Below are 26,289 nucleotides of genomic sequence, written 5' to 3' on the forward strand. Positions count from 1 at the left end.
GAAAACTGTATGTTCTTTGGTTCATTTTTATTGTTGTCTCTTCATTTGTTATCCTAATAAGAAGTTTCTATATTTTAAGGACAGTGTCTTCTATTATAGACACTGCAGATGGCTTTCCTAATCTCCTACACTGTGTCATTGAGTCCTCAGACAGTGTTTGTCCCAGACAGCTTTGACCATCAACTAGATATGGTGTAAGACCATCTGAGAGAAGAATCTCAATTGAGGAATTGCCTGGATTAGTGGCCTGTGGACATGTCTGTGGGGGATTGTCTCAACGGTTAATGATGTAGGACAGCACAGCTCACTGTGGGCAGCTGTAGCTCTAGGCAGCTGATATGAACTATGTATGAAAGCTGGCTGAGTATGTTTCTCTGGGAGCCAGCAACCAGCATCCTCAATGGTTCCTTCCGTACTTCTTTGGCTGTGAAATGAGTTCCCTGGTCAGAGATAATGTTGTGTGGAATAGAAAGTAGACCTGCCTTCAATTCCTGCCTTGACTCCTCTGAAAACGGACCATGGCCTGGAACTGTGATCCACATAAGCCCTTTCCTCTCCCTGTTGATTCTGGTCAAGAGTATTTTGAATCACAGCAACAGAAATGAAACTAGAATAGTGTTTCTGTTGATTTTTCTACAGAAATTTCAGGTGTTTACGGAATCAGATTACTTGATGTTTTTTCATATGGACTCACTTTTAGATAACATGCCTATGACAGCCCTTGCACGTGCATTTATTTATAATCCAAACTTTCTTCTAATACCATCGTGGATTTAGGAAATGACTAACTTTAAAATCTGTTACTACTTTTACTATTAGGCCATACATTTTTAATCTCTATTTTCTACACTCTTTCCTCAGTTATACTAACACCATTTATTTCATACTCCATCCTGTCCCTTCACCTCCTGCACCACGTTGATACAGAGAGAGCTGGCTTCTGTTTCTGTTTCTCTATACTACTGCTACTGACAACCAATGTTCTGCCCCTTGATAGGATGGAAGACACGCAGTTACTCTTCACAAGCACAGCATGGGCTGCCACTGTTATTGTCATCTTATAGATGTGGACACAGGCACACAGGTTGACACAGTAGAACAATGACAACTGAATAGTAACATTAGTCTGCTGCTGTGTGTATCCATGAAAAATGTCTCCTCTCGGGTATCAATTTTGTTCTCAAATAACTTTAATATTGAATATGGCTGGTTACCCCTTTGCTCTTTTTTGAATTTGGCTGCTACAGTGATTCTGGGACATAGGCTATGGAGTCAGAGCTCCCACATTGAACTCCTGGCATCCTTGCATACTATGTATCTTCAACTATTTTGTGCCTATATTTTCCTATCAAGAAAGACATTCACAGAAAAAAATTAACAATTAAAAAATTTTAAAAAGAGAAAAAGAAAGACACAAATATTGACCACGTCTTTCCCAGATTTGCTGTGGGGGTTGTCTGAAATGATAAATATGTGTTCAGTTCCATGACCAGCAGTAAGTACTCTATAGCAGAGGGTCCGAAAAATATTTAACGGTAACACAAGTGACTACTAAATGTGAGATAACGTCCTCAAAGACTAAGAGAGAATCACCTCCATCCTACACAGTACAGTCTGAAAACCACTCTTCAGGAAGAAGGCTGAGTCAAGACAGCGTAGACGAAGCTACTGAAGGAACTTCAGAGACTGTTTTTCCAAAGAAAATAATCCAAGTAATAAAAGTTCTTTTACAGCTTAATAAAATGGTGAAATGTAGATAAATACAAGCAAATTTTGTCAGATGGCATAGTAATGACAGAAGTCCTTGCAGCCCGAGGAAGTGAGGCTGGTGGGTTAGATCTTCAAAGCAGACAAGCCCTTAGAGCGCCTGTTTTGGTGATGTAGAATATACTGAGGGTAGAAAGAAGAACAGGGCTGAGAGGACATTGGGAGAGTGGGGTGAGACACAAAGAAAACAACTGTACTTGTACATATGGTGCCATTCTTCAGACTCCAAGGAAGCTCTCCATAAAATTAGAAAGTGTTATAAAGAACTGAAAAGAAGCATTTTCATAGTTATAAATTGTCACTTTTGAGAATGTCAGCAGAGAAGTAAACTCTGTGGTAGCAACTAAGTACCCCAAACACAAATATCAGCCAGCAGTCACTGATGTTTGTGATGGCTACTTTCTAATTCTCTGGTTTCTAAGGAGCCTTCAGAAACCAAAAACTGCGTGTCATTTGGGCAATGCCCTCCTATGGTTTGCTCCTGGTGCGTCATATTCTGGGGGACTAACAGCAGCAGATGCTCTGTCATTATGTTCAGAAGAAGCAGCCTGTGGTCTGTGAGGAGGTATCAGAACCTTCTCAAGTCTATTCCCGGATCTACTAGTTACTTGGTTTGGTGGTCTGGGGCTTGTTACAATTTCTCTGTGGTTGAAATGAAGTCTCTCCAGTGTGGTTTGCCTTCAGTGTTCAGGACACAGTGTATGAAGCTATAAATCTACAATGTTTCCACAGTGCAATCTGGGAATGGTCCTAGGTAGTAAATCGGTACACAGGACACCTTATCATTTTCATGCGCTTGTTTTAGCATCATCCTCTGGAAGATGTTACACACCCGTTTTAATTTTGTGACTTTTTCTGACTGGTAGTTAGCTCTGATTTCACTCCTAGAAAGTTAAAAAGAGGTTTTCTGAATTCATCTTGTGATACATGCATCTTGCACCATGTAATAAAAAGAAAGTCATGGAAGGGATACTTTGTTCTAGCTTAAAGCAGCCTTGTTACTATGAAATCAGAAGTGACAGAACTCTCAAGAGTTAGCTAGTTCACCTCTATATAACTGTGAAAAGAACCTACTATTTTACAATCAAGATTTGGCATGAAATAGAAGGTATAAATAATTTTAAAAGCTAACAAAAATACGCTAAAACTGACATGTACAAGTTCTGGAGCTTGAGTTCTCTGTGGCTGTGTTGAGTCTGGAAACCACCTTACTGCAGTGACTAATGGCTGTGGCCAGAACTGACTAAGCGCCAGACAGTATGGTCCACATTTCAGAGGGGCCGTCTAATTTAATTCTCTCAGCAATTCAGCAAGGAAGGCACTGGTATTATGCATTTTACAGATGAAGACACTGGAGGTCTTCATGACTAAGGACTGAGCATTTAGTGAGCTCATACTGCTCAGAGTGGTAAGGTATGGGCTGACCGCAGGTCATGGGACTCATGTGTTGTAGAAAATTATTTTAAGATGTGTTGCTTTTGTTTATGTTGCATTTGTTTAACTCTGTGAAGCTGTGTTACTGTGCCTGTCTAAAACACCTCATGGTCTAATAAAGAGCTGAATGTCCAATGGTGAGGGAGGAGAAAGAATAGGAGGGACTGGCATGCAGAGAGAATTAACAGAAGGAGAAATCTGGGAGAAAAGGAAGAAGGAATGAGAAAGGAAGGATGAGGTCACCAGGGGCCAGCCTCCCAGCTACACAACAAGCCACGGAGTAAGAAACAAAGAAAGGTATGCAGGAATAGAAAAAGATAAAAGCTCAAAGGCAAAAGCTTGACAAGATAATTTAAAGTTAAGGAAAGCTGGCTAGCAACAAGCCAAGCTAAGGCCAGACATCCATAATTAAGAATAAGCCTCCGTGAGTGATTTATTTGGGAGTTGGGTGGGAGGGCCCCCGAAAGAGTAAAGAGTAAAAGAGTGATAAAACAACCAACAACACTCATGTGCTAAGCAAGCGCTCTGACACTGAGCTACATCCTCACCACACCTCTGAACTTGGGTGCCAAAACTCTATCATCACACCAGCAAGGTGCCACTTGTGTACATTCAATACACCATGTACCCTGTGACTAGGTGTACATGGACAAATATTGGTGAAAACAGTAGTCTTTCTTTGTTCTTAAAATATTAAGAGTTCATGTAACCAACTTGACCATGCACGCTTGGATTTTCCTGAGAGGTGGGGTAAAATCATGTTTTTGGATGTGTTATGTGCATGCCACCACACAGTGTCCAAGACCTACAGTACTTCATAATGGATGAATCCCTCAGGGGGGATTTATTCCAATGATTCATTTTGATAATAAATGGAGATTTGAAGATACTTAATGAATTTAGCAGCAATTTTGCCCTTAACATGCTAACTGGGAAACAGACTTCTTAGGAGGACAAAGCATACAATCAAACAATCTTAAAAGAGGTTTAGATTAAAAGCAATCGGTGGGGCTGAGAAGCTCAGTGCAGAGAATTTCTTTTTTTTTTTTTTTTTTTTTTTGGTTTTTCGAGACAGGGTTTCTCTGTGTAGCTTTGCGCCTTTCCTGGAACTCGCTTTGGAGACCAGGCTGGCCTCGAACTCACAAAGATCCGCCTGGCTCTGCCTCCCGAGTGCTGGGATTAAAGGCGTGCGCCACCACCGCCCGGCTGAGAATTTCTTTAGCATGCACGGGTCCTAGGTTTAATCACCAGCACCACAAAACTCCAAATCAAATCACACTTGGTGGCACACAGAGACCAGTAAAGGCTTGAGGGAAGACAGCTTTAAGTAGTGGAGACTTAGGTTCGGCCCTGGCAAGGACTCAAGAAGTGAAAGAGGAATAAATCAGGGAGTCCCAGAGTCTGTTCCAGGAGATGCTAATAACATCATGCTGAAGAACTTCAGAAGATGAACAATGCTTGTTATATTTCATATTATAACAGGTCCAATGGCATGGCTCAGCAGATAAAGGCACTTGCCACTAAGCCCAATGACCTGAGTTCAATCCCTAGAACTGGCATGAAAAGAACTGATACTTGCAAGTTGTGCACTGACCTCCACATATACGCTGTGGCACATGTGCGCCCCTCCCCAAGTAAGAAATAAATAAGCAAGCTGTAATAAAGTTAAGTTTCAGTTCATGAGTAATCCTGAGCGCTAGCACAGGTAATCTTAAATTGACTCAAATTCTCTCTGACTATGCCCCCTTCACATCCAATACACCCTAGTATGTAAGAACAGAGCCCTGTTCACTTCCTAGCAAATACAATATGAAATGCTTCTATTTCTAGCTCCCTTGTATCTGTATTGTTTCACAAGTAGGTATTCCTGCCACTTTCCTTAGCATTCTTTCAACTATATTATACTGGTATCACTTGATTTTTCTTTGTGACTATTACATTATAAAGACTAAATTATAGTTAGCCATTCTGTCCTTCTTGCACCCACTTCTACTCATCAATGTAGCTCCTCTCAAGGATTCGGAAATGGAATGGAATGAAATGTTTTCCTTCCCCACTGAAAATGTGTTACATTAAATCTCAACCGAGTGCAGGCCCTAGGAGCAATGAGACCTCATCTAACTAGTTCCTGTTATTCCCCAAAAGAAACCCTCCTTTCTTTCCTTACTTGTCAACTGCCCTCTAAACAGCTTTCCCCTCTTAGAGCACACAGTGATAGAGAGCTTCCATGTGAAATGTGGGGCACCCAGGCGCAGAGCAAATGATTGACAAGGGGGGTTTGGTAAGAATGGGAGAAGAATTCCAGAGGCAAAGCAAACATGTTCAATGTTAGAATTAACTAAATCTACAGCACAGTCTAGAAAGTGAAGTCAATTAAAGATGACTAAAAGCATAGGATCTGGAAGGAAACAAAGCAAGAATTAAGAATAGAGAGGTAATCAGGATTGGATTTTGATTGTGCCTTTAATCTGTGTTAAAGTTCACACTTGGTCCCCAAATGAAGGAGGAAAGCAGAAATGTGACACAATCAATTAGTGTCTACACTAGGGCATCATAATGAGGGTATGTGTGTACTGGAGACTGGCAAGAGTAGATACAGGGAGTTCACTCAGGAGGTGGCTGCAAAATTTCAAGCCTCCATCTGGAAATGAGAATGTGACAGAGAGAAAGAAATACAGAAGACAAAATGGACAACATGAGGTGAAAAGAAGTAGACAATAAGGAAGAAGAAATCAAGAACAAATTCCAAATTTCCAGCCCACAGTGTAATAGGTGAAAGCAAAAGACAGGAAACAGGTATGTGAAGACAGGAAGCAAGTATGTAGAGACAGGAAGCAGGTATGTAAAGAGACAGGAAGCAGGAATATAAAGACAGGAAACAGGTATGTAAAGAGACAGGAAGCAGGTATGTACAAAGACAGGAAGCAGGAATGTAAAGAGACAGGAAGCAGGTATGTAAAGAGAAAGGGAGCCTGATGGGAAGAGAGCTCAGTTGGTAGAGACCTTGCTATACACGCATGACAACCTAAGGTTGATCCTCACAACCTGCCTTTAAAAACCTCCGGGTTGATGGCATGTGTTTGTAATCCCAGCACTGGGGCTTCCATGTCAGCCAGTTAAGTCTAACTAGTGAGACCTACCCACCAAGAGACCCTGCCTCATAAACAAGTTAGATGGCTCATGAGAAATGATTCCTGAGGCTGAACTCTAGTCTCCACATGCACCTTGCACACACACGCAAGTGCCTGCACATGCACACACACATACACACGCACGCATGCACGCATGCACGCATGCACGCACGCATGCACATAGCGCAAAGCCTCAGGTAGAAAAGGAGGCATGGTAAGAAAGTTCATGAACTCAGCTTTAAATATGTTGTTTTAAGCAACCGCAGAGATATGGGAGCAAAACAAACTGTATGAGAGGTTAGGATGTAGGGAGTTCAGAGTTGTTTCAGAACAAGAGCAGCCAGGTGATGGTGCAGTTCATGATCTAGCCATGAGGGGGCATCTGAAGTAGTATGCTATCATTGGTCTAGAGATGAAGATGTTAAGAACAAGCAAGGCCAGAGCTATCTCTTGCACCTTATCTCCCAGCAGCTCATGTATATAGGCCATTCTATATCCCAAAGCAGGATAGCATTGCTTTTAAGCTCTCTATATGTGGACAATTTACACAAATATGATGGATATTGTATGACATCTAATTCTTTTTTTTTTTGTTTAGTTTTTTTTTTTAATTTATTTAACTTTCACTTGATGTACATTGGTGTGAAGGTGTCAGATCCCCCTGGAACTGGAGTTAGACAGTTGTGAGCTGCCATGTGGTTGCTGGGAATTGAACCCGGGTCCTCTGGAAGAGCAGCCAGTGCTCTTAACTGCTGAGCCATCTCTCCAGCCTTAGTTGGGTTTTTTTGTTTTGTTTTGTTTTTTTGAGACAAGGTTTCTCTGTGTAGTCCTGGCTGTCCTGGAACTCACTCTGTAGACCAGGCTGGTCTCAAACTCAGAGATCTGCTTGACTCTGCCTCCTGAGTGCTGGAATTAAAGGCATGCACCATTACTACCTGGCTGACATCTAATTCTTATGGTGCTATTTATTATTAAGAGCTTGGGATGAGCAGTGAGATGGTGTCTTTTTGAACTGTTTCCCTCAAGCCTGAATCTTAGATGTATCCAAGGGAATACATGAAGCATCAGCTTTGTGCTATAATATTACATGCTGCAAATGTGGAACAACACATTCGCTCCAGTTGCCTGTTCATTTCAATTTAGACTGTTTCCAGCTTTTCATTCTGTAAACAAGGCTGCTGTGCAACGTCTGTTCATTGTGTCTCCTTACAGAGGAGATTCCCTGTGCTGTGCCGCTAACTTCCCCACAGTCCCGCAGTGGTTCATGGATGAATCTTCCTCAAGGCACTGTGTACAACTGCCTTTGGCATCCTCAGCATCTGCCACTGTCTGCCTTCACTGTCCTGGCAGTCTGGTGGATATGGATGGTATGTGCTATCTGTGACATGGCAGGAAGACGCTGGGCAGCCCTGTAGATGTGCCCCTCAGTATGCCCTTCATCAGGTATCTTACTGTGGAGCGTATCACACCCTTGTCTCTAGCGAGAAAGCATCCCTGTGCTTGGTTTGTTTTGAGACAGGGTGCTATGTGTCTTGAACTGATCTCAAACTCATTACACAGCAAGAATGACCTTGAATTGACCCTCCTTGCCTCCATTTCTCATGTCATGCTGCATGTAAGATCCACTGCAGTATTCCAGCCCCAGCCCCCTCCTGAGGAGCCTTCAGGCAGTTGCTAAGCTCAGCAGTGGAAACAGAGCCAGTCATTCCTACCCTTTGTGGAACTCATCTAAGAAGAATCTTTTTGGTCAACAAATCTCTGCTATGCTGACTGAAATCTTACTGCATATATACATATCTGAGGCCTTCCCCTGCCCAGTTCTCTTCCCCAAATGTGCTGAAGGCCTTCCCTAGTCAACCCATGCTTGCTGTTTGCTTCACAGCAGTTACCACCAGTGTATCTCTTAAGGGATACTCTCAGCAGGTTTGATGAAAACATACATTGAGATCACCAGCGGCTCTGTTACAGTTTAAACCTCTGCTGTTAGAACTGCATTGGTTGGTATCCCAGCTCTTCAGCTTGACAATAATGGGAGTTATTCAATTTCCCTATCCTTCAGTTTCATCTCTAAAGTGAAACTATTAGTACTGCACCACAGGCTTGAGAGATTCAAACACCTCTAACACATAAATATTAGTTATTGCTTGACCAGTGTGATCCTGTTATTTATCACGAGAGTTGTGATTAAGTGTGGTAATATTTGAAACCATGATTGAGTGACCTGTCATGTTTACTGGCCATTTCCTTCTAGAAAAGGTAAGATACCAAATAAAATACTCAGTGATAATAAACTGTTCCAGTGTGATTACTTTTCAGTTGCTAATCAGCATGTGCTGTAAAATGTTGTGTCTCTATGATCTGTGTTTTCTTGGGGCTTTGTTTATAAGTCTATACACAGAATTCTATACATATGTTAAAGAATCTTGACTGTAACACTTGAGAAAGTTCTCTGGAGGCTTTAGGAAAATGCCTCATGCAGTTTAGCACACATAAAGATTTTAATCTGTGCACCAGGCAGTGGTGGCACATGCCTTTAATCCCAGGCAGAGCCAGACAGATCTCTGTGAGTTCATGGCCAGCCTGGTCTACAGAGTGAGATCCAGGACAGGCACCAAAACTACACAGAGAAACCTTGTCTCGAAAAAAAAAAAATCAGTCTGCAGCAAGTGGTGGGAAGAGAAAAAACTTGAACCCCGTCCTGTCTTCCAAGTCCAAGTCCAGCGAACTGCCACCACACATCAGCTCAGAGCACAGAAACCGCCAATTTTAGAACACATTCCTCAAGTGGGCTCATCTGCTTTTACTTACTATGCGTCCTGACCACTGCCCTTCATTCCTTCTCGGAGCTGTCAGCTAGAGAACAGGCTGGAACACAGCAGCCCCAGCCTTCTGATTAAATAAATGATCTTTGTATCTCAAGATCTCTTTTCCCTAAGAGCTCTTAGAAATAAGCAAAAGCTTGACATTTATGAAAGGCAAATTCTATTCTATTATCATTCCCTGGTCAAAGTGATCTCTCTATCCTTCAATGATTAGAAATACCTGAGGAAGTGGGTCCCCAGAATGTACTGCATGCTACCATACATTAAGGCGGATTCTGCAAACACAAGCAATACTGACCAAATGATATTTGAAACTCTAAGCAAAAGGGAACACAATTCTCCCCTCAGAACTTTTCACGTGCTAATCTAAACATGAGAAGGGGAAGAATAACATGTGCAAGGTCTCATTCTTCTTTAGAAAGTATCTTTCAAGGCCCAAAAGAGCTGACAAGACCCCAACTAGGCAACTGTTAAAACAGAGCCTAAGTTCTAAATTGTTCAGGAGTTTAAAATAAAGGGAACAGAACCTGGAAGTCAATTACAATTCCAACAAAGGGCTTCTTAATCTTAATACAAAATAAGATCTCGAGAAGAAATGGCCCTGACCTGGAGACAGTCTCACCTCAGAATTCTCTTTATAGCTACAGCTCTCTTTTCCATGCTAGACTGATTACACAGTAATGCCACAGTGCTCCACAAAATTCAGAAGTGGATAATTACTGTTCTTGTCATCTTTGATCTTTATTTATTCATCTATTCATCTATCCATCTATCCATCTATCTATCTATCTATTTTACTGAAGCCAGAAGATGGCATAATAAGTGAACCAGGCTCCCTTGTCCTGGAGACAGCCCCTCCCTCAGACCAGAAAGGGAGAGAAATTCGGTGACAGCCTAGTTGCATAGGGCTGCACTATGTCCCCTGCAGGTCAGCAGCGCCGAAGTCAGCAGCATACTCGAAGCCTAGAATCTCACTCTTCCCTCACAACAACTGTGTTGGTCACATGAGTGGATAGCAATGCCATTCTGTGGACTCCGTGGCCCAGGAAGAAGGGGAAGATTTATACTTTCAAGCCCCATCTTAAGAAGGAACTTGGCAATGAAAGAGAGCATTCATCATGATCCAGGTCACATGTCAAAATATGAAACATTCCATATTCTCCACATATCAAACAATGCAAAGACAATCTAGAGAATGGAGAAGGTTAAATTTATATAAAAACATGGACATCAGTAAGTCAACTTGACACACTAAAAGATCCTAAATATGTGATACCCTTGATAAAACTACCAAATAAATAAGAAAATCTATAAACATTTACCTCAAAATAACAGACAGAGAACAGTATTAGCCTTGCCATGGGATCCTAACAGACAATAGTATTTTTTCTGAAATATAATACGCTATTTTGAATTTTGATTTTACAGTTATTAACTTTTAAATGGGACCACTTACAAGTTTTTAGAAAACAATTTATATATGTTTTAGTTGGATGTAAATGTAATCTATTGTGCCTTTAAACTTTACACGCAACAGACTCTTAAGAAACTATCTGAAATAGAAAATGAAACAAGGTTCTGGCACTGAGGCTGAGGAGACAGGCATTATGTTTTCAAATGCCCCATGGTACTGTGAAGGACAGAAGCTGCGCTTGCGCTTACACTTGTAGAGGTGACTAGAGTGGCAATGCAGTGAGCTACTCCCTCTGTGTCCAAGGTTCACATTCAAACAATGAAAGCAAGATAAGCCTTCATCCGAAACCGCACCAACATCCTATAGTAGAATATGGCACCTCAGGTGTATGTGCACATCATTTTTATATGCTTATAGAAAATCAATTCATGTTGTCTTTGCATACATATACTTATGGAATTAATCTCTATACACAAGCCAATTCTATAAAAGCAATGAATAGCTCCTGAGAATAAAGGCCAGATACCAAGTTAGCCTCTAAATTGAGAGCTTCAAAGTATCCCTTCTATGGACACACAAAATACAGTGTCTTCTGTGAAGCCAAGAAGACAAAGAGTGAGGAAACATGCCAAGTCTGAGGGTTTATTTTGGGGGGGGGGTTGTTTGTTTTTTCAGTTTTTTTTGTTTGTTGGTTGGTTTTTCGAGACAGGGTTTCTCTGTGTAAATGGTCATGGCTGTCCCGGAACTTGATTTGTAGACCAGGCTGGCCTCGAACTCACAGAGACCCACCTGCCTCTGCCTCCTGAGTGCTGGGATTAAAGGCATGGGCCACCACGACCTGGCTTATGAAGCATTATTTCTAAAATGGAAAAAGCTGGCTTTTTTTCCCTTGGACTCTTGACATGAAATTATCCTAATACATCTAGATTAATGATTTTTATAGTGCTATATAAGTAAGTCACTTGGAAAAGACCCTTCAAATCAGATGACATGAACCTATTTCAGGTCATGTGTTATTATTTAAAAGGCATATGGTACCATCTATGCTGCTCCTGGTAGCTCCTTTCTCTGTTATGCCTTTTCCAACAGCCTAATATGTGTGCCCAGTACCTTTTCAGTTACTTGGTAAATGTCTGTGAACCTCTTAGAATCAAGAATTCAATTTTTTATAATGACCTACCTAGTTACAATGGAAACTTACTTTATACTTCTTAGATTTATTTATTTAAAGGAGAGGGCATCTGTCATGGCACCTGTGGGAGTTGGTTTTCTGCTTCTACTATGTGGGTCCTGGGGATCACCCTCAGGTCATGAGGTTTGGTGGCAAGGGCTGTTACCAAATGAGCCATCTCATTGAGCCAATGGGAACTTTTAAATCCTTAGCTTGCTTGATTTACTGCTATGTGGAGGTGGAGTGGGGGTGGGGCTGTTAATCCTCTAATAAGGAAATTAATTTCAACTTCACTGCCACCTTTCCAGAATCTAGCTTCTTCCTCCTGTGAGGCCAAAGCTGATATCCAATGAGACGACTGTACAAGAGAACACTCATTCACACAAAAATATGCCACACTTATTACTTAAGATATAATTTTTAAGAAAATTTAACCAAATAAGTAAAATGAGCCAAGCCACCTGCACATATAGTATACTAACCTTTTTGTAACACTCTTTATGCTTTTATGTTCATATTTGGCTACACTAAGGCACTCTGTATAATACTGACCATGAACTACAACTGTTTTGTATACTATAAAGAACTTTCTGTCTCCTGACTCTCCCTAGCCATCCTGGCTTCAGCCTCCTGCTTAATCAGAACTAACTAATAATTGCACGATTGAAGAAGTCACCCCAGAAGAGCAGCACCCACATGTCCATTTTAAGTCTTCCGCTCATGGAGTAGTGCGTGGGTAGTCATAGGACGTGACAACCTCAGGCATATGTGGCTTAGGGCAGAATCGTCGAGCGTCACATGGTCCAACACGACACAACACCACAACAAGGCAAGGGCATAGTTTGGATGATGAAACTAAAGCTTGGAACAAATACAAGATTTCAAATTCAACTCAGGACACCAGCAGACTTCTGAATCTTCATGAATTCCAGACTCCTGCATCTAGGGCCAGGGTTGCCAGTTCTGACAGGCAAAATCCTTGAAAGTCATTGCCTGTCATACAGAAAACTCGAAACACTCAGGATTAACAGCTCTTCCCTAGCTCATGATCCACCACACTGTCTAAACCGGAAGGAAAGGTAAGCACACAGGAAGTTAGGAGCAGAGCCCCGTTGCAGGGGCCAAATGGTGAGAGCATTTCTGACTCCTACTGAACTGCAGGAGAGAATTAAATGTTACCAGTGGATCACACCTTCAGCCACACTTCCATGAATTAGATGTTTACTGTGAAGATCTGAGGAAAAAGTCCCCTGGTACCTCCAGCAGAGGAAGTGGGAAGTATCCATGCTGAAAATGCTAGAACATTGTTTTCATAAGGACTCCCCTTGGAGACTTCTATTCATCCAAGACTATTTACTGAGGCTTTATCAAAACCAAGCAGACTCCGGGAAGAGAAATATTCAACTGTAGCTTCCTCTAGCTCATAACATGGGCAAGGAAGTACCCAGCTTAAGTCTACTAAAAGACTAAGACCCAATATAGGGAGAGCTAAACTACACAGGCCATGCTCGGCATCTCAACAGGGCTCCAGGATAATAGGAAATAATAGCTCAATGGCCTGCAAGTCTCAAACTCTATACAAGAAATCTCAAGGAAAACCCAAAAGCAGACAGTAAGTGAGACAAAAAGAAGGGTACTAGGGGACAGTACATAACCTAACCAAGCCAGATAAGCAAAACTGTCAGCTCAAGATCAGATGTACCTCAACTCCTGACACCCCAAACCCCATGTCCAGCTTTCAACAAATCACAAAAAAAAGATACAAAACAAGACATACAGTCACACGAGACAAAGCAAAACAAAAGAACTACATCTAGATGTTCAGCGATTTTGGAACAATCAGACCGTGAACTTAAAATGATTATGACTCAGTTATGAAGAGCTTAATTTGAAAAAATCAACACCATGCAGGAACATATGGGTAACATCTGCAGACACTGAAACTCTAAGATTCAAAAGGAAATTCTGGAAATCAAAGTCATAGTGCTGAAAATTGCCTTTGATGGGCTCATCAGTAGACCAGACACAGCAGAGGAAAGAATAAGTAAGTCTGAAAAACTGCCAGTAGACACTCCGGAAAGTGGAACACGAAGAGAAAAGGCAAGAAATAAAAGAGGAGAATAGTCCAGAACTGTGGGGCAATCACAAAGGTGTGGCGTTCACACATGGAAAGACAGCAAAGAAAAAAAGGAACAGAGTATCTGAAACAACAGCGGCTGGGAATCTTATGAAATTAATGACAAACACCAATCCACAGATGGTCCAAGAAGTGCAGGAAATATACATAAATCAGGACACATAGCTTTTAAACTCTTAGGTATCCATACTAAAGTCAAGCTGCAGAAGATTAAAGACGAAGAGCAAATCCTGAAAGAAGTTGTAGAGGGACCCCATCTTCCCACACAGGAAGGACTGAGGTTACATTGGCTTTCTTTTCTGGAATCATGTAAGCAAGAGAATAAAGATATTTAAGTGATGAGAGAAAACATCCACTATTTAACAATAATTAGTTAATGCAATTATCCTTCAAAAGCACAGCATAAATACAGACTATCTTAGACACAGAAAACTTGAGGAAATCTACTGAAATGTTAAGAGCTTTTAAGAAGGAAAACAAATAAGTAGAAGATTTAAGATAGTGAAACTATAAAGCAGTGGTTCTCAACCTGTGGGCCATGGGGGGGAGGTCAAACAACCCATTCACAGGGGTCACATATCAGATACTTACATTACGATTCATAACAGTAGCAAAGTTAAATTAATGAAGTAGCAACAAACTAATTTTATGGTTGGGGGTCAGCACAACATGAGGAACTGTAATAAGAGGTCGCAGCATTAGGAAGGCTGAGAACCACCGATATAAAGAAAGGAAGAGAACTGGAAAGGGAATAAGTAAAGGTAAAATAAAATCTTTTTCTTTTCTTCAGTTGGCCTAATTGTGAAGTTTGTTCAAAATAACAGCAATGTATGTTATGGATAAGTGAAATAATTGGATAAGGAACAGTTGGGAGAAATTAGGAATGAAGTTACAGGACACCTGGACTGCCTACGGAGCCATTCTGTGTTATTTGGAAGTAGTCTTGGAATAGCTATGTGTAAATTCGCTATTTATTGCCAGCTCTTGGGGAAGCCACAGAACATTTTCTTAAGGAAAGTTATAACTGGTAGGCTAAGACATGAGAGAAAATGAATTTATGTTATTTATTTCTCTTTACCCCAATTAACTTTCTTGCCTTTCTTTCCCATAGTTTACCTAGATTTGTTTGGGGGTTTCAAAGCTTTAACCATAGTTGACTATACACCACAGATAAACCAAATATATTCAACAAAAATTGTTTACTGGGACCCAAGTTCATGGGATACAATGGTAATAAAGCAAGAAAAAAAAATTCTTTATAGGATTTTCATTATATTTATGTGTGACATAAAAAGTAAATTATTGACATAGTATGGGTAATCTGTAATGTACAGAAAAATAAAACATATAAGGGAAATAGTATGAGATGTACAAAGAAGCCAAAATTATACAATGGAAAAAAAGAAAGCATCTTTAACAAATGGTGCTGGTCAAACTGGATGTTGGCATGTAGAAGAATGAGAATAGATCTGTATCTATCACCCTGCACAAAACTCAAGTCCAAGTGGATCAAAGACTTCAACATAAAACCAGATACACTGAACCTGATGTAAGAGATGGTAGGGAATGCCTTGAACACATTGGCACAGGAGACAACTTCCTGAACAGAATACCAATCTCACGGGCACTAAGATCAACATGGATTTCCCTGGGAAGGGGAAATAGAAGAGAATCTCCTGGGTAAACTGGGGGTGGGACAGAGGGGGAGAGTAATGAAAGAGATGTCTTGATGTGGGGGGAGGGGCATTTTAGGCATTTAGGGAGAAGCCTGGTGCCAGGTAAACTCCCAAGAACCCACAAAAATGACCCCAGTTAATACTCCTGGCAATAGTAGAGAGGGTGCCTGAACTGGCCATCTCCTGCAATCAGATTGGTGACTACCCTAATTGTCATCAGAGAGCCTTCATCCAGTAACTGATGGAAACAAGTGCAGAGATCCACAGTCAAGCACTGGGCCAAGCTCTGGGAATCCTGTTGAAGGGAGGGAGGAAGGATTGTACAAGCCAGGGGGGGTCAGGTCATCACAAGAGAACCCACAGAAACCCCTAACCTGGGCTCATAGGAACTCACAGACTCTGGACAACAGCTAAGGGAGCCTGCATGGGACCCACCTAGGCCCTCTAGACATGTGTGAAAGTTGTGTAGCTTGGTCTATTTGTGGGACTCCTAGCAGTGGGATGAGGGCCTGTCCCTAATGCTTGAGCTAGCTTTTGGGAACCCGTTCCCCATACTGGGCTGTCTCTCCCAGTCTTAACACAAGGGGAGGAGCTTAGTCCTACCTCAACTTGATAGGCCATGCTTTGTTGACACCCATAAGAAACCTGTTTCTTACTGAACAGAAACAGAGGAGGAGCAGATGGGGGCACCCAGGGGCAATGGCAGAGGAGAGGGAACGGGAGGAGAGAAGGGAGGGAAGCTGCGGTTGGGGTGTAAAATAAATGAAAAAAATTTAATTAATAAAAAAAGATAAACAATTAACAAATTGAAACTAAAACTGAAAAGCTTATGTAAGGCAAAGGACACTGTCAAAAGGATAGAGTGACAGCCCAGAGAAGAAAAGGTCTTCACCAGACCCACATCTGACAGAGGGCTAATATCCAAAATATATATATAAAAAACCCTCAAGAAACATGACATTAAAAAAACCAAATAAATCAGGTAAAAAATGGGGTTCAGATCTAGACAGAGAACTGCCAACAGAGGAAACTCAAATGGCCAAGAATCACTTAAAGAAATGTTCAACATCTTAGCCACCAGGGATATGCAAATCAAAAGGACTTTGAAATTCTATGTTATACCTGTCAGAAGGGCTAAGATTAAAAACACTGAGAACAGCTCATGCTGGAGAGGACGTGGAGTAAGGGGAACACGTCTGCATTGCTAGTGGGAGTGAAAACTTGTACAGCCTCTTTGAAAATCACTATGGGCAGTTTCTCAGAAAAGACCCAGCTGTACCACTCCTGGGCATTTACCCAAAGGATGCTCCACCGTACCATGAGGACACTTGCACAACTATGTGCAGTGCAGCTTTATTCATAGTAGCCAGAACCTGGAAACAACCTAGATGCCCCTCAACAAAAGAATGGATAAAGAAAATGTGGTACATATACACAGTGGAGCATTACCCAGCTGTTAAAAACAATAACATCATGAAATTTGCAGGCAAATGGATAGAACTAGAAAAGATCATCCTGAGTGAGGTAACCCAGACCCAGAAAGACAAACATGGTATGCATTCACTTATAAGTGAATTACTAGCCATCAAGTAATGGAGAACTATGCTACAACCCACAGACCCAGAGAAGCTAAGTAACAAGGAGGGCTGGGCCGGGGGTGGGGTGGGGGTGCGGGTCAGAAGCAGGGAGAGGCAGGCACATGAATCTCACTGTGAAGGGGAAATAGAATGAACACTGCCAGTGGAAGCCTGGAAGGGGAAATGAGGATGGGAATAGGAGGGAAGAGAGGAGGAAAGGGAAATTTTGATTGGGATATAAAAATAAAAATATGTCACTAAAACAACAACAAAGGCACGCAAGGCCAAGCTTAGGAAGTTCTCCCTCCTGGGTCAGATGTTCTGCCAAATTTGACTCCTGCGCTCAGTGAAAAACGTCAAGCAGCGAGGGAAAGCTGACATTTAGACGAAAAACAGTTTAACATGCCAAATGAGAATTATTCAAAGTCAACTATATAATGTGGAAACGAACACTTTCAACTGACTCACTAATGCGTCAAAGGCTGTGGCACTGCTGCTCAGGTATCAAAAGCTGTGCAGTGTTAGTGCTTCCGCTGCACTAACCAAGTTGGAACACTGAGAAATGTTGAGTTCCAATCCCTCTTCCCTTATCACTGTTCCCTCATCTTTCCATGGAGTGAGTGATGGAGTGGCCACAGAGCATAACAACCAGAAATCTCAACTGCTGAGTGATTTTATCACTATCATGGTTTAGATCATTTCAAGCATCGAATGTTCCATGTATATTAAACTAAAGTTTTCAGCCATCCTTCCTAGGAATAAAAAATCGCAGTTGCTATTTCCAGCACTTAATAAAGGTAACTGTATCTATACTATTATCTTAACCACCACAATTCTCCTGCATACTATTTTCCCAAAATTTATGGGGCAAGAAACCAAGCTTCAAGGAAGACAAATAATTTCCTTAGACTACAAATGTAGTAGATGGACCTAAGCATTGGTTTAGAAGCCCAGGTATCTCCTCTCACATGTCTTGAGACATGGGCTCTAGAGGCTGAAAAAAATTGCATTTCTAACATTCCTGTTCTAAGAGTCAGACCTGTACATTGCATGTCTGAGCACACATGCACACATTCACACACTGCAACAGTCCTGTGTGAGGATGAGGAACACGTAAGTTTACAAATAGAGAATTTAGGAAAAAAGGGGGTGTTAACAATAATAATTAAAAATACATTTGGTAGAAATGTTCATGCTAACTCGAGGGCTATGTACTTTGCTTCTCTGAAACCCGGTGTGTGATCTTTAAGAACTGTGGGCAACTTAGTAGATGCTCTGCAGTATCTGCTCTGCTTCACGGACACAGCAAAGGCTTTAGCTCAACGGTGACCCAACAAAGAAAGTGACATCCTAGAACAGCTCCATCATCACACCTTGCAGCAGGTGCAGGTGGCATGGCTTCAGACAAAGATTATTTCTCCTAAATGTTATACAACAAAGTAAATGAAACCATGAGGCAGCCAAGAGTGCAGGAAGTTTTCTAAATATTCTAAGTATTTTTGTAGTCATTCCCAATTCTTCCCAGTGACTTTTAATTTTAAACACTTAGAGGACAACTTTTTAAAAAACGATCCTTGGTGAACAGTTCTTTTTTTAATTATTATTTTTAAAATGTAGTAGCTGAACATCACAATCCCACATAATCCAGGAAGCAGGTGGTTGAGAGCTGAGGATTATTTTTACTCATTTAATTAACAATCTTCAGAAAAAGTCCCATATAGAGAACACCATAGAAGCTGTCACTACTTTTCTAACTATTCTGGGAAAAGAGAGACACGATAAGCAGTACAGTCACAAGACAAACTCAAACACAGGCAGCCTCATATCTGTGTTAATTTTAATAACCTTAGCAGTGTGTACACTATACTAGCAGTGTGTACTAAATACAATATGTAGGAGAGCACTTTACTATTTCTTAAAGTTAGGTCACATGAAAAAGCTTTTTTTTTAACATGTCAGAATTTCTCTATTCATACCTCTATTTTAAGTTATATGTATGAAATACATCAAATTCTATCATCTATCTCACAAACTGAGTACTTATGGCACACCAGGTGACATGTAAGAAACTATGGGTGTGGCCGTGAAGGAAAGAGGAGGTGCTCTGTTTTCATGGTGGATGGATCTACACTGAACACAAAAGGTTATATATAAACAAATCTAGCATTGATTGGTGCAGAGAATGAAAAAAATGAGTTAAGAGTAACATTTTAAGCAAATTGGTCAAAGCAAGCTTCACTGAGCACAACATATCTCTGAAAATTTCAAAGGTGGAACACCTAGCCTAGTGGGAAACCAGGCAGAGACACAGATGATGGTAGAATTCCAAGCAGATGACACAACACGCCTTGACCTCACTTCAGCTAAAGAGAACAACAGGCCACATTAACAAAGGAAAGGGAAAACAGGAACAACAGCAGGAAGGTACCAGGAAGCCAGGTGGCACAGGACCTTTTGCATTAGTACAAAGCCCATTCTCATCCTGAAGGCAATGGTAAGGTTTGCCAAGTTCTGAGCAAAGAAATTACTCAACACAGACCCACCTTGGCCTCTGGAGGGCAACAGTGGAGGTGGGGAAATCAGTTAGGAAACTACAATAATCCCAAGAAGAGAGACTAAGGAACAGGCAATGAAAACATGGTTAAATCCTGGATATGTTGAAGTTGCAAAAGCTTTGCAGACAGGCTTTGTACGGAGCGGAATTCTTATTCTGAGGAAGAGGAAGAACGGCTGTCACGTGGTGAGATGGGAAGGTGAGGCAGGAGCTGACTTATGGGTGGTGCAAGAGCAGGTGTCCAAAACCAGATACATTATATTTGCTTGCTCCACTCCAGATCCAAGTAGAAATGTCAGTCAGGAGGCTCGCTACACATTCTAGAACTGAGAGATGTCCAAGCTAGAAATCCAGACTTTAAGAGTGACAAACAAAAAGATCTCCGATTAAATGAGATCACCAAGAAGCAGAGACAAACAGTTTATATTGAGGTTTCAGGAGAAAGAAAAGGAAAAAGCCAAGAAAAGTCCAAAAGAGCACTTGGTAAGAGGTGAGGAGGGTATGAAATCACAGAGGAAAGTGAAGAAATGCACTGCTCAGTGAACAGTCTAGAGATTAAAGTCTTTCTTTATCTATATTCTGAGTAAGGTTTTTTTTTTTATTATTTATAATCGCAGGTATGGAATTACTAAGGTCAGGAAATAAAACTGTCGAACTCAGACAAATTTTTTAAACTATTTATTTTCATTTCATGTGCATTAGTGTTTTTGTCTGCATGTATGTCTGTGTGAGGCTGTAGGATTCCCTGGAACTGGAGTTACAGATAGTTGTGAGCTGCCACGTGGGTGCTGGGGATTGAATCTGGGTGCTCTGGAAAATCAGCCAGTGCTCTTAACCACAGAGCCATCTCTCCAGCCACAAGTAGAAAATACTAAGGAATACTATGGGCTACACTATTAAAGATGTTCGTTAATACTGAGGCCACTTAACACTTCCTGATTCAGTCACTGTACTCGACCGACACATGAAATGGTACCCAGATTACCCACTGTTATGCCAGGGATCACCTTAGCCCCAGAGAGCCACTTCATGACAAAGCATGGCCTGTTCTTTCCCAGGGTGACCTACACCCAATTACTCACTGGTACAGAAGCACACAGGCTGGGCCAGTGCAGGCCAAAGAGCAGCAGCTGCAGCCAGTGGTACTCTCTGGGGGCAGGGAGTGCAGGCTGTTATACCTGTAGAACCACTCAGCCTCCCCTGCTCAAAGCCATGTCCTTTGTCTTCCTTCCCTGGGAGTTAATCTCAAAGGCATTTCTTGCAAAATCCTTAAACACTGAGTTTCATTTCAGAATATGCCTCCCAGGTAACCTAGTCTATGACATCTGGTACTAGGACTGGTCTGGAAAAGCAGGTGAGAAGATGGGTCCTTTGACCTATGTCAGCCTTTGATGGCCATAAGGATCCTGTCACTGGTAATAAATAATCCACAGCACAAGGTGGCAGTCCAACTGTTAAAATGCTCTCCTGAGGTGACCTGCTCAGTATATCAGAACAAGAGAATGTTAACTGGAATGTTACTGAAGAGTTTTTGAGAAATCACACTCAAAGGATAATAGGAAAAAACACAAGACTTGAGGACAAGTAACTGTCAACATGAGGGCCACAGACCTCTACTGCATACACAAAGAGACTTTCAGATCCTGTGGTTCCTTAGGAGAAGACCCTGATGACAAGAACAGGGTGCTTAGCCAGCAGTGAGCATCCAAGATTCCCACACAGGCAAATCTGCTACACCTGAGTCTTAGCAGAGTGAATGGGCTCCTACTGCATGAGGAGGCTTGATCTCCCCAAATCTTGACTCTTCCGAGTCAACACCATTTTATGACCTCACAAGAGCAGTCTTCTTCTTTCTCCTCATTGTCATTTGAATACAGAGACTTTCCCTCCAGGAGACAGTATGCACCCCTCTAACCCCCATCAATTCCTGAATCTCCCCCAGAACTCTTTTGGGCCTATAAGAGCATCATATCACATCAGAAACCATGCAGGGCATGCTGGGGCTCAGAAAGGAAGAGAGCAACTGTATTCCAGAAGAACAGATTTAGATAGTTTGTATTAGCCAGGAACAGTACAATTGAGTTTAATTCTGGGGGTATTTGATCAGATACTGAACCTAGCCAGGAACAGTACAATTGAGTTTAATTCTGGGAGTATTTGATCAGATACTGAACCCTAATGTTAGGTAGTGATTTTCAGACAGTTTCCTGAGATGCAGAATTTAACAGCTGGCAAGAATTCCTAGAGATGACACAAAGTGACTATTAAGATGACTGCTAGCTAAGCTACAGCTCAAAGCTTTCATAATTAATAGGAAGTCACCATGTCATTATTCAGGAGCTGGTTGGCATGGTAAAGAAAGATTCACTACACTAAAGTGAACTCCTTGGTCAGAAACTGTGTAGAATACTGTGATCATATATAAGACACTCTATGGATGGTAGTCTTGGCAGAAGCACTATCTGTAAGAAAGACAGATCCATAACTAGGATTAGCAGGTATTCCTATAAGGGACAAGCTGCTTTTTAAACAGTGGAAGTCCAAAGAGGCTAGGATCTTACTAATGATAGTGAATAATGGGGGCACCATTAACAACTAGAGAACATTCACCAGCAAGAAGCAGAGTAGACATGCATAGATAATTGCTTTCTCGTGAGATCTTTTCACATGTAGGCAGCTTTCAGGCTTTGCCCACTCTGGAGAAAGACCTTCTCACCTCCACTACTCTGTCCCAGGAATCCCCTCACAGATCCATCAGAAGAGAGTTTCTTAGTTCATGCCAGATACAATCCAGTTGACAATCAAGATAACAACCACATGGTTCAATCAAGGACATGTTTGTGAATGAAAGTGTAATTGGGAATGTTTATTCCAGGATGATGGACATGATTTAGGAATATACCAATCAATATTATCCGAAAGACTGAGGAACCAATCCAGCTGCTTAGAGGCATTGAGTCATGATACAAATCTCAAAAGCTCTGAATTAGTATGTGTTTTCAATATCATGTCACTCTCTTAAGAGATATTAAACTGTTCTTTGATGTGGAATGTCTTTCTTATGCTGTGAATATGTGTTGCTCTGATTTGGTTGATAAATAAAATGCTGATTGGCCAGTAGCCATGCAGGAAGTATAGGTGGGGCAGGCAGACAAGGATAATTCTGGGAAGAGGAAGGCTGAGTTAGGAGTCTCCAGCCAGACACAGAGGAAGCAAGATTACAAGGCAGAATTGAAAAAAGGTACCAAGCCACGTGGCTAAACATAAATAAGAATTATGGGCTAATTTAAGTGTAAGAGCTAGTCAGTAAGAAGCCTGAGCTAATGGCCAAGCAATTATAATTAATATAAGCCTCTGTGTGTTTACTTGGAAGACACAAATGGAAGAGATTTGGTCCCAACTGCTGGCCGGCCAGGACACAGGAAAACTTTTGAAAACTTACAGTTCTTTTCTCAGTTTTCCTGTCTACAAAATGAATCCTTAAATAGTATAAAAATTAAGAGAGATCACAGAGATGTCTGCTGAATGGCAGAATTTTTGGATTAGCAAATGATGCATATGAAACTGGAGAGATAATGAATGCTTCTGTTGTAGGGTAGAGTAATGTATAAATGGGCATCAAGGCAGGTAGGGTAATAAGGTATTTTGTATGCTCATCAGTTTTCTGTCCAGTTGATCTATCAATTCCTGAGAAGTTCTTTCAGTTCTGACTGTTTGTGGTTTGAAGATCTGTTGGACAAATATGTATTTAGGTGAGTTGTGTTTTCTTGATGAATTGTGTTTTCTTGGTGAATCAAACGTTTCAATATTATGAAACATCCCATTTTATCTCTGGAATATTCTTTGTTGTCTGTTGTCTGTGATGTTATATATCTTGTTTATAATGCAATTTGTTCTAAAAAAAAAAAAAAAAAAAAAAAAAAAAAGATGACTGCTAGATGCCTACCCAAACCAATGGCTCATACTAAATGAGGCTAAGATGCCAGAAAAATTGCCATGGATGGCAGAAGCTGGGATTATAGGTTCAGAGAAAGACATTCTGGAATGTACAAACTACACACACACACACAAAAAAAAAAAAACAGAAAAACGATGACTATGTTCTATAACAATGACAAAAAAACATACCAAGTACCAAAGCCACACGGAATATGCTGATGAGAAGTCCCCAAATTACTGAAAAGTTTATTCCTGGCCCTCAGGAGGCGAGGATGGACAGAAAACAAAGTTGATATATAACTAGGCTTACTGATAAGCAGTGAGAAGGATGATAGTACTCCAGGAAGAAGCCTGGTGGGTGCAGCTGTGATTCAGGGGGCAACAACAGTGTGTACGTGAGAAAGATGCAGTTATGAGAGCTAATAGAACAGCTTTCCTAGAGACTGCCACTCAGTGTTTGCCATCAAAAGAAATCAAAGGCAAACAGCTACACAATTGAAGGCAGTTAACACAATAAAGTTGCAATTGCTTGTGCAATTTCCAAACTTGAGCTAATCTTTTACCCAGAAGTCATGGGCAGAAGAGGCCTAGTTTCCAGAAGGCAAGACTTCGCAATACTTCGGCAAGAATACACAGCAGTCATCCCCCAGTTCCTCAGAGGGATCTAGGATGCTTACTCAGGTAGCTCCACTGGGGGAAAGTGCTGAGACGCCTTGAGGACTTTGGCCAGAGTCTACAGTGATATCTGGAGACGCTCCCACTCCCTCCCCTTCTTAGAAGCAATATGAAGGTCAGTAATAAATGGAGCCCCAACCAGGTACTCAGAAAAGTTGGAATGAGACCATAAATCTATCCTGTGAAGGATTTCTCAACTGAGATATTCTGATTTCATGCTTCATAACTGTGTCACACTATCCACAAGTCCTTAACCTATATGGCAAGAGCTACCAGAGAGTAAACAAAGATGGTTTGATTCCATTCTACCCACCGCATGACTGCCAACATAGTAAGTTAAGTTAAGTTAGTTAAGAAGCCAGAATGGTTTTGGTGCTGGGGACATAGCAAAACTAGTGGCTGCTAGCAATCTCAGCAGCCCACAGGGTGGCCCCAAATGCTACTACCGCAGGTGTGTGGGGTCTGTGCTGCAGCAGAGCTTCTCCCTTATTTCATGTCTATTCTTCCTTCTCCCTCTTACAAGTGTTGGTCCCAAAAGCACTCAATACATCCCATCGCAGTCTGGTGTCCTGTAACTCCAGCTGCAGCAGTTACACCCCAACTGTGAATTTCAGTTATGTTTCCTTGTAAAATGAACTTATCTTTGTTGCCCTAATTAGGTAATGCTTGGTTTCACTTCTAGACAGCTTGTGAAGGGATAATATCAAAATGATATTTTTTAAGTCTCTGTTACTTTTCTCTGGGGAGGGCTCAGAAGTACAACTCCAAACTTCCTCCAGATATATTCTCCTTTTCCCCATTTTTGCTTTGAGCAGTCTCATTATATAGTGTAGGATGAACTGTAACTCAAAGCAATCCTCCTGCTTCAGTTTCCAAATTCCTAGGATTATAGGGATGAGCAAGCAAGCCTGACTATAGATGTTTTCTGCATTAAAAATTAGTGTTGAGCCTATTAATCCCCATTTTCTTTTCATATATCTTAAATAATTTTTAAATGATTTTATTTTATGTGCATTAGTATTTTGCCTGTGTATACGACTGTGTAAGGGTGTCAGATCCCCCTGGAACTGGAGTTACAGACAGTTGAGTCACCATATGGTCACTGGGAATTGAACTCAAGACCTCTGGAAGAACAGCCAGTGCTCTTATCCACTGAGCCATCTTTCCAGCCCTGTAATCCCCCATTTTAATATTAAAAATGTAAGTTTTTTTAGTCTGATCCTGCACTGAAAAAGATCATTCCAACTTGGTTCCTATGTCAGTTTCTCCAGAAAGCTTTCCATTGTTTCCACACAGTTTTCCTCTATGCATCGACATTTAAGAGCTTACAACTTGTACAATAAGTTCCCTGGAAATATAATGAACTTGTCTTCTTTAGGTAGATTTTAATTTCACAAACTGAGGGTGAGGCAAATATGTTGCAAGTTTCATTTCTTTCTTTAGTGACTTCATGGCACTACCTAAACAATCTCTCAATTATGTGGTTATTTAGAAAGCTGATAATCACAACCTTATGTAAGATTTTAGGATAAAACATTTAAAATTACATGTGAATAATAAGTAGAAATGAATAGTATTACATAATTTTGATCTTAAAGTTTCTCAACTATTTCTATACATAAACATGGCTTATTGTCTGAGTAGGAAAGTAACAAGTCAATCGAACTTTTAAAAGCAGTCCATACAAACTTGAAAGTATACTCTGCATTGAATGCCATAACGAACAATTCAATGTATTTAATACTGTGCAGGCTGATGAAAAAGTGTTTTCTTCTGTTAGTTACAACTTTAAATTACAAGAAACAAAAGGACAGCTCTAGTCACATGAGATCCCAGTGATAAAGTTATTTACAAACAAATCACCAAGTACATATGTATTTTTAAACAATAATGGTTTTATGGCTGCACACTAACAAAATGAATGACTGTTGGCTGGCATGAAAAATTCCTGAAGATATTACTAAAATTATCGTAGAATCTCTTTCTCAAGGA

The 26,289-nt window shown here is 41.0% G+C and overlaps 1 protein-coding gene across 1 annotated transcript in view; it reads right to left on the reverse strand.

The window, feature by feature from the left end:
* The window catches only part of Me1 (malic enzyme 1), a 117,814-nt gene that overhangs the window by 37,813 nt on the left and 53,712 nt on the right, over positions 1 to 26,289 (reverse strand). The window lies entirely within an intron of this gene.

Source organism: Peromyscus californicus, unplaced genomic scaffold, assembly GCF_007827085.1.
Source record: "Peromyscus californicus insignis strain IS unplaced genomic scaffold, ASM782708v3 Scaffold_11__1_contigs__length_118956290, whole genome shotgun sequence".
Lineage (NCBI taxonomy): Eukaryota > Metazoa > Chordata > Mammalia > Rodentia > Cricetidae > Peromyscus > Peromyscus californicus.